Source organism: Lygodium microphyllum, chromosome 20 (assembly GCF_053477565.2).
Source record: "Lygodium microphyllum isolate KBCC chromosome 20, Lygodium_microphyllum_v1.1.10, whole genome shotgun sequence".
Lineage (NCBI taxonomy): Eukaryota > Viridiplantae > Streptophyta > Polypodiopsida > Schizaeales > Lygodiaceae > Lygodium > Lygodium microphyllum.
In genome coordinates, this window is record NC_141154.1 from 45,584,890 (window position 1) to 45,598,484 (window position 13,595).

A 13,595-nucleotide genomic window follows, 5' to 3' on the forward strand; every position below is an offset into this window, starting at 1 on the left:
GATTGATCGATTTGTTTCAGAGGTTTTCGAGTACGTCAGGTACATGCAAATCTTGATCTTTGTCCATTGAACTATTCTGGAAGTATCCATGACCTAGGATACTAGAAATTGATTGATTCAAATAAAAATCGTCGCCCCTGCCAACACACGCCGTCGCACTCGGCCTGTTCAAGTTCCAAGCTTGGACGGCCACTATGGACCGAGCCCCAAAACCGGTCCTCAGCCCGCTTACATTTGGCTCACCCGGCCTAACTAGACTCGGTCACCTGAAATTCGGTCCATCCGATTCAGCTTCATCTCACTCGGCCCTCGGCCAGGCCCTCAGCCATTCTTTCCGATCGATTTGGCCTGACTACCACTCCGACCACCATATTCGGTCCATCCGAATTGGATAATCGGGCACACAACCCACCTTGCCACATGGTATTTGAATGGCGGCCTTACGTTTGGCCCTTGAACACTCGGCCCTCAAATTTGGCCCGGATATCATTCGGCCTTAGGCCACTCGGACAAGCCGACTTTGATACTCGGACCCTGTAATTTGCACTAGCTGGGCCGAACCTAAAATTTGTAAGATTTGACATCTGCAAACCCCGATTGACTTGAACTATAGCCATACGAACCCTCGAGAGTGATACAAAGGAATAGAATACCTTTTTGGCGCAAGAAACGAGAGAACCAGCAAATCACAGGCCTAGAAGCAATACCATCCAACATACTAGATGTGCATCGCGCTAAGAGCGCCAAACTGAACCATAGACCCTGAGTTTGACCTTGAGTGAGCAGAAAGACATAGCACAAACCCTAGAGACCAATGATAGCGGCCAACGACTGAGCCTAAAGCCCTATTAGGCAAGATTAGACAAGAGTGCGAGATCTACATCGATCGTTCTGCATTGCACCCCACACTGTTTTCTACAATTAAAAGTGCACCTGAAGAAAAGCTGAAAGCCTGATTTCGCACAGTGCACAGAAAAGAGCACCACACACACTGAGTGAACTTAAGTTGAGGATTGTTTGTAAGTAAGAAAGAACTCAGTCAGACTTAATAAACTAAACGAACCCACCAGTAGGAGAAGACCCTGAAACTTAGACGGTCGAGAACCCCAAGTGGTAGGACCAAGAGGAAGACGCGACACAGGAGCTAGAAGAATCGAAGGTTCGATATCATTGCAGGCGTGAATGTACCCAATTTAATCAACCTTATCGACACCCTAGTGGAACAAGAGATCGCAAATATGGCAGAGCCCAACACAAACTAAAGACGCAATGAAGAGCTCGATCCAGGGGATTTTCCGAATGAAATTCAACAAATGGTAAACAAATACAATTTGCAAACCCGGATAGACCACCATGGTAAACCATTCGAGGATATCATAGCGGACCTTTAAGAGAACAAGAAACTAGCGCAGGAAGCTTTGCAAGGCATGGTGGCATACAATCAGGAACAACAGGCTAGAAGCTTGCAACAAAATGTAGAAATGCGGGAGATCTAGTGACTCTTAGCCTTAGCAAACAGAAATCGAATAGGACTTGACGCAGAGATCCCTAATGATCAATACATCAAAGTACATCTCCAAAGCATGTCCTGGATGGCTAAGCATACTGTGCACACACTCTTGGATGGTTCCATTCATCCGCTCACCCAAACCATTCTGGGGTGGAGTATAGGGAGCGGTTAACTAATGCTTAATACCCCTCTCGTCACATAGTTGCTCAAAGGCACGTGACATATATTCTTCCCCAATGCCAGTCCTAAGGCATTTCAGTCTATGTCTAGTCTAGTTCTCAACCAATGCAAGCCATCTCTAAAATACATCCAAGACATTTGACTTAAGCTTAATGGAATAAGCCCAAACTTTACGCGAAAAATTGTCAATAAACATCAGAAAATACTTTCCACCACCAATAGACTGATAGGGCATGGATCCATAGAGATCCAAATGTGCCAATGCCAAGGGCTCACTCATACGTGTCCTACCAAACTTCTTATGTGTATTCCTACTATGTCTGCCATAAAGACAATGCTCACATGAATCAAAACATGCATAGTCAAGGGATGGTAAGTACTGCAAACCATAAAGATTTTCATTCCCTTCAAAGACATATGGCCCAAATGGGCATGCCAAAGAGATACATGTGGGATGGAACCCATTGACAAAACATGATCAACATAGGATCCATCAACTACAAGAGGATAGAGACTGCCAGCCTTGGCACTTCTAACAAGCACAACTCTGCCACGTGTGATCTTCCAGTAGGCTGAATCCCAAAAAGAGATATGAAACCTAGCATCATCAAGCTGCCCTGCAAACATAGGACTATGCGTAAGCGCATGTACATGACGTACATCCTATAACAAAAAAGTATTGCCATTAGATAACTGCAATCGTATATCCCAATGCCAACAATAGCAAGTGACCTGTCATCACCCAAGCGAACTAAATCAAAGACAGTGCGGTAGGAATGGAACCACTCACAACATGGTGTAACATGAAATGAAGCACCATAATCCAAAATCCAACACTACGCATACATAGAGTGAACCTCGATCAACGGCATAGCATCACAAGAACTAACTACAAGTATGTACTTCCCATCAGAGTCATTAGTCTGCATGACATTTATCTCCTCGATTTTCATACTAGATTTCGCAGGCATAATGCTGCGATCAAAGGACTTTTCCTGTACTTTTTCTTTCCTCTTCTCATTGCGCAACTCATGACACTATGGGCATATATGACTATTATTGTCGCAATGATGACATGTCACATTAACATTTCTCCCACGAGACTTGCTACGTGACTTACCATACAACTTAGACCTAGACTTCTATGAGTCTCTGCCACGTCCATATCCACGGTCATTCTTTCCATTACCATCTTTGCCTCTAACAGTCAAAGCATGCAACACACGAGAGAGATCCAAGTTCTTACGGTTGATCTCTTCATGCAAAAAAGCACTCTCTACATCATGCAAGTTTAAAATAGTAGCATGAGCAAATAAGGTAGTGCGGAATACATCCCATGACTTACTCAGAGTCCCAAGCAAAAACAATGGAGTAACCTCATCATTGAACGTAATGCCCTACAAAGTCAAGTTCTTGAGGATAGCATAGAATTGGCTCAAATTAGCAAACATCGTCATATTCTCCTTCATGCGCAAGTCCATAAGTTGCTTCAGCTAATTCATTTGACTTGCTGGACTTTTCTTGTCATAGAGGTTCTTGATCTTATCCCAAAGCTACCAAGCACTCTACGCTTCCTTAACCACATTGTAATGCACCTATCTAGTGAGAGACAAGATGAGGGTGGACTTGCATAACTCATCAAGCTCCATCCATTTGTCATCAATCATAGTTTCAGGCTCCTCTCCACGTAACCTTAGTGGTTTTATCTGTGATTTTTGCACCAATACCTGCCAAACTTGGCTCTTCCAATAGACATAATTCGTACCATCAAGCTTAATGATGTTGAAGATAACACTATCAGTGAAAGAAGATGCCATACTGTAGTCCAAAAGGGTGCAGAGAGTTCAAAACTACTCACTGTAAACTGTTGTAAACAGCCAAAATACCACTAAAACCAAGGTAAAATGACCACGAAACTGAGAGCTAATAATGTTGTCCACTAAGTACCATCAAAAGTACATAAAATTAGGATGATTCAACATGAAAATTCCATATCGGTCCATACATAAATGCTTGCTGTAATAAATTACAGCTAGGTACAATAAGAGAAAATTGTAGGAAAAATGAATGCACCGAGTCAACCACTAACTGTCAAAGCATAACCAGCATCAAGCGGGCATAAATCAACATGTGACAGTCATATGGACATCCAATAAATACACAAGCATATCAAACGAATACGTGAGTAAGCTGGCACATCCCCCGTGTAATAAGGCAAAGTATACACAATACTGGCAAGACCTGACACAAATAGGTGTATGATCAAGAAGTGCAAAGCCCAAATCAGCCCAAGTACATTTGTGAGGACCAGGCATATCAACCATGCAACATCCAAGTGAAGATCCCAGTCTCAAGTATCCGAATACTCAAGTAGCATAAACCCAAGTGCTCTATGTCTGTCAAGCATATCAAGATGCTCCCACTGGCACAAAATCCGTAAATGTCAAGAAAGAAAGCTTAAACAAAGCATGTAAGAGTGTACCAGTGACAAGTGTCCAAGATCAAGCATTAGTGAGACATCGTGAGCATATAGGCTCCGTAGCATCCATACATAGTATCCATAGATATCAAGTACATAAAAAATGTAACTTTGGCAAGCCAAGAAATAGCCAAAGTAAGCTCCGAGCAATCAAATGTCAAGCCAAATCAAGGCTCAATAGCATCCAACTCTAGACAATGTAATGGGCATGTAGTAGTGGCATAGGCCAAGCATGTCACGACCGGCCAGACATAAGTGAAGTACATGCCATAAGTACATCAAAGAAGGAGATCCAAATGCTATGCAAAGTGAGCTCAAGCTCAACCAATGATCCAAAGCAATATCAAGCTCACAGTTGATCCCTGATGATCAATATATCAAAGTACATCTCCAAAGCATGTCCCGATTCCAAGAGGCATAAGCAAACATGAAGTAATAGGATTCAGCCCACTGTTGTACAACAATGATTTATTGTTCTAAATTGAGATTTTTCAACGCAAAAATCAGTCCAAGATTATGGCAATACATATGTCTTGCATCCCCCAACAATCGGTCATCAATAGGCATCAAACCGCTTAACTAGGAAGCTCCAAACAAGCATAGGTATCAAATGCTAGTGTAGCATTGACATTTAATGTTTGTAAGGTGTTGTAAACTGGTTCAAAACAGTGCTATAGGACCTCAGATTAGTGTTCAAGGCTCGAGAGCCTTCAAATCATGACAAGCATCATTGCCAAGGGGTGCCACATTGAGTAGAGGTATGCCATGGTCATCAGCAAGTAGAAGAGGAGCTATCCAGGGGCTGCAGGAAACAGGTGCAAATTCACGCTAATTTGCTGATGGCTTTTTCTACTCCTGTTGAGACTATACTAGGTGGAAGAGGGCTCAACCTTGAGCCAATGAAGTTCCAGTTCAAGCCTAGGGTAGCCTACAAAGGCTTCAGGCATGATATAGTGGGAACAAGCTCCAATGGTGGGAGCTATGGCTGCCCCTGATCTTGCAAACCATGCTATACCTGTGAATAGCAATGAAACCCTGAACCAAGTGAATGAATACCTTTGTTGGAATGCCCTAAGGATTCCCAAGGGGGCCGGTGTCGTAGCGCATAGTGTTGAAGGTCACCACAGGGGTTTGGCAAGAGAAGAATGTATGGGGGTTCAAGAGCTTAGACTCCAGAGATGGTAGAGATAAGAGAAGGGTTGAAGATTTCAAGCCAAATTCTTGAAGATAAGAGACAGCACGGTGAAGGTAGATTCAAGGAGAGGAGTAGACGGAAGAGAAGGGATTCGAAGAAATTGAAGACGTAGAAGAATACTCAAAACAACAATTAGAAAATGTAAAATAATACTAACAGAGATGAAGCTTGTCAGTTTCTTTCAGCATTATGAGAAGATATAACTCTAATAGACAAAAACGTATATAAAATAATACATTCCTCTCTGTGCTGCTCAGATCGCCAATCTGATGCTTCCATTGGCTCCAAAAAGGGGGTAAACTACTAGTACACCTGGCCAAAATTCCGCCAGATCACTCCTTCATCTCCCTCTTTAGAGTGTTGTTCACTGCCTAAAAACAGCGATCGTGCATCGCGCGATTTCGTCAATCTCTTTTTTTACATAAAATCCTCTCAAATTGACAAAAAGCTACATGCTTTCTTTTACATGTCATCCTAATCTAGAAGTTATCTATAGTTTTATGGATTTTTACAAGATATAATATCTAGAATATCAAAAATTTGCCAAAAACTTGTCAAAAAAAAATCTAATATTTTGGACCATGGACACTAACACTAATGCCTAAAGTGGCATTGGCTCTCTAAATCTAAAAGGAAGCCACACTCTATATTTTTTTACATGGTGTGCGCGTAGTGGCACGACATCCACCCCCTCCTAACTTGCACATCCTCTAGCATGTGCCAAAGTCTTACGGATTTGCAGTGTCAAAAGAAGTATCTTCTGCCATGCCAATGTCTTTATCTTCTGCCTCTTCTTATTCCTCTATGTCTTTATGCTCTTGAATTATATTCAAGTCTTCTAACTCATATGTTGAACTTTCTCTTCATTTGAAGAGCTTCATTCTTTTTCCACACGGGCATCTTTATGCTGGTCCCATCCAATTTAACCAATGAATATGTAGCATTGTGATGAATGACCTTTACCACATATGGGCCAAACCAATACTTTACCATCTTCCTAGAAGCATTGTATTGATTGTCTAAGCTGTTGTTATAGACAAGCAACCAATCATTTTTCTTGAATTGCACTTGGCCGAAGTCAATGTCACTTATCAAATCTTCTTTTGTTCTTTAGTCTTACTGTCTTTAGCTTCTCAATAGCTACTTGAATATCTTCACGCCTTCTTTCTAGTTGCCATATGCGCAAGTCAACAACTCTTCTCTATTGATGCCTTCCTCCCAAGGTAGGAGACTCCATGTGAGAATAGATTCTTCAATTGGCATAATTGGTTGTTGTCCATACATAAGTTCAACTGGCATATAGCCAATCATTGTACTGTGAGTAGTCTCGATCAGCCCATAATGCAAAAGGTAGCATTTTAGGCCATTCTTTGATCTTTCCTCTACAAGACTTTGCTAGAGCTTTGAGAATAGGTTGATGACCTCTCTCACTCTTTCCATTGCCTTCAGGATTGTAGAATGATGTCAAAGCCAACTTGATACCCAATTGAGCAAAGAAGTTGTGTGCCTCATTAGCATCCAATTCTCCTCTATCTGCAGTTACTTTACCCACACAACCATATCTGCAAAACACATCTTCAAGAAAAAAATGACAAACAGCTTGAGTGGTCTTGGTTGTTAAGGCTTTTCCTTCAAATTGATTGGTTAGATCCTCTCTTGCAAGCACTAAATACTGCATATTCCATATTCCTGTAGGCATGGTTACAAGATCAATAATCCATCTATAATGTATAGACAAGGGATAAGTAGGTTGTAACCCATCTCGATGCTTGACCATAGAATACATTTGACACACATAACAGGTTTCAACAAAATGTGCTATGTCCCAATATATGTTTTGCCACCAATATTTTTCTTTGACTTTACTAAAGGTTCCCCATATGCCTCTATGGCCAGCCCATAGGCTTTCATGAAATTCCTTCATTACTTGTTGTTGCAATATTTTATTACCTAAAACTCAAACAAACGCTCCTTTCTTCTTCTTTGCATGCTTCCATAGATGTCCTTCTTTAAGAAAAAAGCCATAAGCTTTCCTCTTGATATGCTTGAACTCCTCATCAGTCCAAGTCTCCTTCTTCTTCATTGTGCTCAAATATTGGCCGATCTTCAGCCAATCTTCTTCATAATCTTCTTCAAGAAAATGAACTATAACTTGAGCAATGCAATGAACATGCTGGCTTCTAGTTGACCACCATGTTGTTTTCAACTTTGGACTAGTATATGCAGTAACTGAAAAGGTATTTTCAGTAGCCATGGAATGAAATTCAACAGGTATAGATTCTTCAACTTCATCTTCTTCTATCAGCTCTTCTTCATTGTCATATCTTGCACGTGATAGCATGTCAGCACAACTGGATTCACCTTTCTTGTTACCTTCAAGATTATCTTGGCTAGCAGTCCATCCTATCCCAATGGGACTTGTATCCACATTAAGGATGATGGGTTGACCATTTGAATAATCAACCCTTTTGAGAGTGGAGGCTGAAATTAACAGCTTCTTTAATTTACACATAGTGAGAGTATGCTAATTACCCCAAGAGAATCTTTGGCCTTTTCTTAAATTGATAAAGATTTTCGACTACATGAGCAAAATGTGGTATCCATATGAGATAGAATACGCATGCACCAAGAAATCTTCTTACTTCTGAAACATTTGTACATTTTTCTTGAATTCTGCTGATGACATCTTTCTTGATTGGCGAAGGTTTGCGTCCATAGGGGCCACATAGATGACCGACCACTAGGACTTCTTCTACTCCAAAAATCGACTTAGCTCCAGAAAGGGTAAGATGTACCTCTTCTAGCCTTGTTAAAATCCTATCATAATCATGAATATGGTTAACTACAAATGTCCTATCACAATGAAAGAGTAAGTTGTGCATAGCATTCATCATATGGGCTACGGAGTTTGTTGCACCTTGTGGTAGAGTGTACATGCAGACCAATCCAAGAGGTGTCTTCATTGTGGTAATGTCTCGACTTTCTAATGAAAGCCATGTGGGAGCTCACGCTCAAGCGCCAAGACCCACGGACCGCTTATTGCTTCAAGTGTTCCAAGCCGAGCACTATTGGCTACCTCTCACATAGCCGACACGCTACCTATCCATGCGTGTAGTGAGCTTACCTCCATGCCGATTGAGTTACCTCCTCTCCCGCGCACTCCGATAGCTCCAAGATCCAAGTGCAAGCTCCATCCTCAAGCTCCACGCTCCAAGCTCCATTGCCGCAAGTAAGACAAGAGAAGAGAAGAAGCGAGGAGAAGATGGAGAGCTTCTCCTCCCTGGTCCCTCACCCTCACACACTCACTCCCTCACATTCCCACACTCCCTCTCTCAAGCACAAGCTCAAGCAAGCAAGAACAGGAAAAAGAAGAAGAAGAGGAGAACCACTTTTGTCCACACACAAGAATGAGCTTCTCATTCACTTTTCAACTTTATATACAAAACCCTAAATCCATTTTGGGCGGTCATCCCCTTATCCCCTTTTTTACATGGCCGGCCATGGCCTAGGCCCTTTTTCCCATTATCCTCTTATCTTTCTAGCTTCCTTTCCACCGCCCGTCTACCTTTACAAATTGCACGGGTGAGAGCCCGGCACTCTTAAAATAAATCATGGAGTGCCCTGTGCTTTTTTTACAAAAGTATTGACTTGCGCTTTTTCTCTGCGCCTTTCTCCTTGATTTAAGACTTTTCTACACTTCTTGTGTTTCCAGATTCTTCTTGGTGCACCTTCATCTTCTGTTTCACTTTTTCCTTGGCCTTGTCTTCTGCTTTAGATTTTTCGACGTTTCCACCTTATTTGTTTGAGGGCTTATTCGTTTGAGGATTAACATTATCCCCCTCCTAGACGAGTGCCAGTCCCATGGCACTCACCGTCGTAAGTAGCGGGATTTGGCATACACCGAAGACGTGGGTGAAAGGGACATCTGTGGTTTGTCATGGAGGAGTTTTGGTGGTGGTGCGGATGAAGGTCGTTGGGGGTACGTTGTTGGTGATAGGGCTGGGAGTTGCACTCATGGGTTGGCACAGGTATTGATGTTCTGAGGATTTTGCAATCAACGATTCTTGGTGGGCTTGCATGATGATAAAGGATAAGAATTCAAGTTGAGTGTTGATGAAGGGCGAACGACACTTTCGTGGGAGTCTTCAATACCTGCAATTGAAAACCTCTCATATGTGGTCTCTCCCTTGGGATAGTGCTACTCGAGTACTACTCTTCTTTATCATGCATAAGATATAGTTCAATTAGTTTGGGAGACAAGTCGAACTCTAAGCAAGCTGAGAGTATTGTTCTGCACTTGAGGACCCAAACTGTCTTTATATTTTGGTGCATATATTATGTGAGTGCTCGTACATACTTAGATATTACGTAGTTAGAAGAATGCGGGCTAGTTCCCCGTAACAATGTGTGAATGAAGCAAAGTTGTCCATGTTGAGGATAAGTACACATGAAGGTGTATAAGACATCCTTTGCATTGTGACAGCACAATGTAGCATAATTGAACACATTGACACCGAACTTTCGATAGCTGGTAGCTACTGGGCTTGCTCAATGAGTACGGTGTACTTTTCATGGCCATTTATGCGGTGCTTACCACGATCGATTGCAATGGTACTACCGCGGATGCAAAAAGGAATCGTGCAATTGGGTCAAGGTAACAAGTCTAACCATAGGCGAGACAAGCTCCCTAGGTATGTCCTACCCTTGATGTGCCCTGAACAATTGTGGGGGACGTGTAGAGGGCTAGGGGACTAGGCACGGAGCCAGCTGACCAAGGTCACTGGGCGTACCTAATTTAAGGACCCCTAGGTGTCGTGCTGTGATTGTGAGTGCTTTTTCTTTCCTTTTCTTTTCTTTTTTTTTATTTTTCTTATTTCCTTTTCATTTCCACACTTTTTTTTAAAAGAATAACATGAGTACAACCATTGCAATACGTTGAGGCCACAACCTTTCAATTGGATCGGGAAATGTTGAGATTCAAAGGCTGTGAAACTGGATATTACATCAATGATTGTGTCCCAACCTCATTGCTAGAGGAACAGTTGTTGAGATGGGGAGATACACTGGAGATTTGCGAAACCTCTTTGTAATGTGTGATATTGGTACAATTGAGGTAAGAGCTACCGTGAGTGCTAGGTGTAGAGTTTGACCCAAAAAGAGAAAGTGGCCCCACTGATCATGCTTCATCATGGCTCCTTGACACTTCGTGAGAGTATATGCAAGTCACATGCATCAATTATAAGAACAGATGCAACACAAAAAGATATTATTTTATCAAAATCCTATGGTGCTAACTACGATGCATATCCTCGGTGCTTGTTAAAGATGTGACATATATTAGTAGTAGGTAAGGGAGGTTTATACAGTTGGGGAGCATGTCCCTTTAACCACTTAAGGACAAAAATTCATGACAAAATGGCATTTGGCAAGCAGCTTATACACATAGGGCCTATTCTATTTGTATGAAGCGTGGTGAATTTGGGTGATCAGACAACTGGGGCTATGCCAGTGGTGGGCTCCTATTAGGCTGGGTGGGGAAGATATCGATGGTGTAGTCCCTGGCCGCAGCTATTTCAAGAATGCCTCTTTTCGGTGCGTACCTCTCTAGAGTAGGCATGTAGCGTTCTGGTGGGGGTGCTAGTGCCTTATGCTCTCCTCCTATGGAGGAGAGCTTCCTTGCATGCCAGCTGCATTGTGTACTCCATTACGGCTATTGTGGGAAAATCTGCAAAATGTGAACCAAGTTTAGGCTTTGAGGCAGGATAGAATTATTTGCATGAAAGGGATTAAACAGTGGATCATCAAGTGCATATAAGGAGGAGTGCGGTGAGGTGAGGCATGCAGTGTTTGTCGTAGAGGGATAGCCCCCATGATTATATTCATCATGCTTCGACTATGGGGCGTATTCCAACTATAGCATATCTTGGCTTATGCTAAGTTGCGTGGACTGGTTGTCATGGAGTGGAGCAGGGCTCGTCCCCAGAAGGATAGACCGAAAAGGGGAAAGGTATATAGAAGGGGACGGCACCCCATCTACACCGTCAGAGATGTTGGTCAGGGCTTCCTATGGTGGTAATGAGGGTTGCATGCCCTCCACTTGGAGGTGGGAATGGTCACACGACTTCTAGACGTGTGGTGAGAGGAGGACCTGAGGAGCTCTAGTCTGTCAAAACCAACTCTTCTCCCTGCGCTTGACTATCATTGCTTGTGTGTGTTGATATTATCTATACATGGTCACAAAACTCATTGTTTATTTATGTACGTATTTACGAATCCATGTCACTTCGTGAGGATAAAAACCAATTGTAGAACTCAGGATTGTATTGGAGTGTGGCACAGGCATCCAGTACTCGTGGCAGCTTACTCAATAACGATAGATATTTTGCAACATCGAGTAGCATGGTACCTTGTCCAAGTCTACTAGCAACATATAACTCCTCCTCAATGAGAACCTTATCAGCTAGAGAGTTCTCTCGGCTAGTTCTAGCTAAGTCCGTACCTTGAATGGTAGTCAGCACTCGAAAGGAAGTTGGCGCCACATAGGTTGGGTCTCTTAGAGACTGTCATAATCTGGGCTCCTATTTTGGCCATTGTAATGTGATTTTCAAACCAACATTTTTCAAATTGACTTCGACTCTCTAATTGTTGCTTTAGTTGCTCTATCTCTAAGAGATTTGGTTGGCAGAGCACATCATTGAATGTCACAGTTAAGCATAGTTTGTCAGCTTCCTCGTTAGAGATGAGTCGCATGCGTTCATGCAGGAGCCTATCATAGTGTTTGTCAAGATGTTCTTGCTCTTCCCAGGATAGGAAAAATAGCAAGTATTCCCCAATCTGCTTCTTGGGGAATGCACCCATGTTCGCAAGGACATAGATACGTGCGAATACTTTGAGTTTAGCATCCAACTCAGTTAAGCATTCTGTGATACTTCTATGTTCAATGAGGGCTTGCTCAGTTACTATCTCATGCAAGGTTCTAGGAGTTTTCCTAGGCTTTAGCATAGCTGGGGGCTCAGGCCTAGATGAGCAAGATTTTTCAACGCTAGGATTGCTTATGCTCTTGGGGTTTCCATGTTTCTCTTACGGCCTAGTTGCTATTGTGTCATGGTTCTCCTTGGATGTGACCGGTATAGTCTTTCACCCAGTTGTGACAGTGTTGGATCCACTTTTGATTGGTAAATGCAAGTTCTGTTGTCAGTGGATTGAGTGTTGCAAGCAATCGTTGATGGTAATGGTTGCTTTGATTTTTCAGAGCACATGGATGTATCTAAGGTTTCACCAATGTTAGGAGATATGGCAGTGGGTTCATTCGTGGGTGGACTCGATGCTTTATTTCTTAACTCTTCGACACTCTTGATCTCAATCTTCTTGGGGTCTACAACCGCTTGCAACTGCCGTTGTTATTTTTGTTGTTTTCTCTTCTCTTTCTTAGGAAATCGAGGTGTATCCCTGGAAGACTCGAGACCTTGAACTAGGTTCGTCATTGATGTGCTTGGTTAGGCCTCAGCATTGTCTTTCTCTAGTGTGTCCTCATGGGACATCATTGCGGCCTGCTGAACAGCCCTACTAGGTTGTGAGGGTACAACTACCTCTCTTTTTGGAGAGTCTAGCTCTTCAACTAATTCCCCTCAGTTTAGCTCCTCAAGCCTAGGCTTTAGGTGCTTTGAAAGTGCTGGAGTTGTCAAGGATGTTGGTTGCGACACCTCCTCCAGAGGTGAATGGCTAAGGACACGTTCCGCAAGGAGCATTGTCACGGCCAAGGGCTATGACTGCTGTGATCCATGATTGGAAGTAGTAGCAGCTAGTTCAGTGGACTGGCTACTATTGTTGGATTGCGGTGTCAAGTCCTTAGGCCAATCTGAAGTGGTCGTGTCTTTTGTTGCCCTTTGAGCATTCACTTGTGTAGATCGAGCTTCAATTGATCTAGTCACATTAGTTTGTGCAGGCATATCCTTGGGCCGAGAGCTATGGGTGGTGTCATGTCCCACCTCTTGGACATCTGGAAGCTTAGATGGAGATAAAGGTTGGGATTGAGCAGCTGCACTTGACATTTGCTGTTGTGCTTCCTATGTAGGGAAAGAGAGTGTAGGAGATCTGGGACTCTTAGGTGGACTTGGCACTGGCTGAAAGATTTGCTCACATCTGTTAGACAATTGTGCCATTTGTTTTGTTGAGCAATCAGCCTTCTTATGAGTAGCGTTGTGCCTGTGGTGCTCATGATCCTCTTGGAA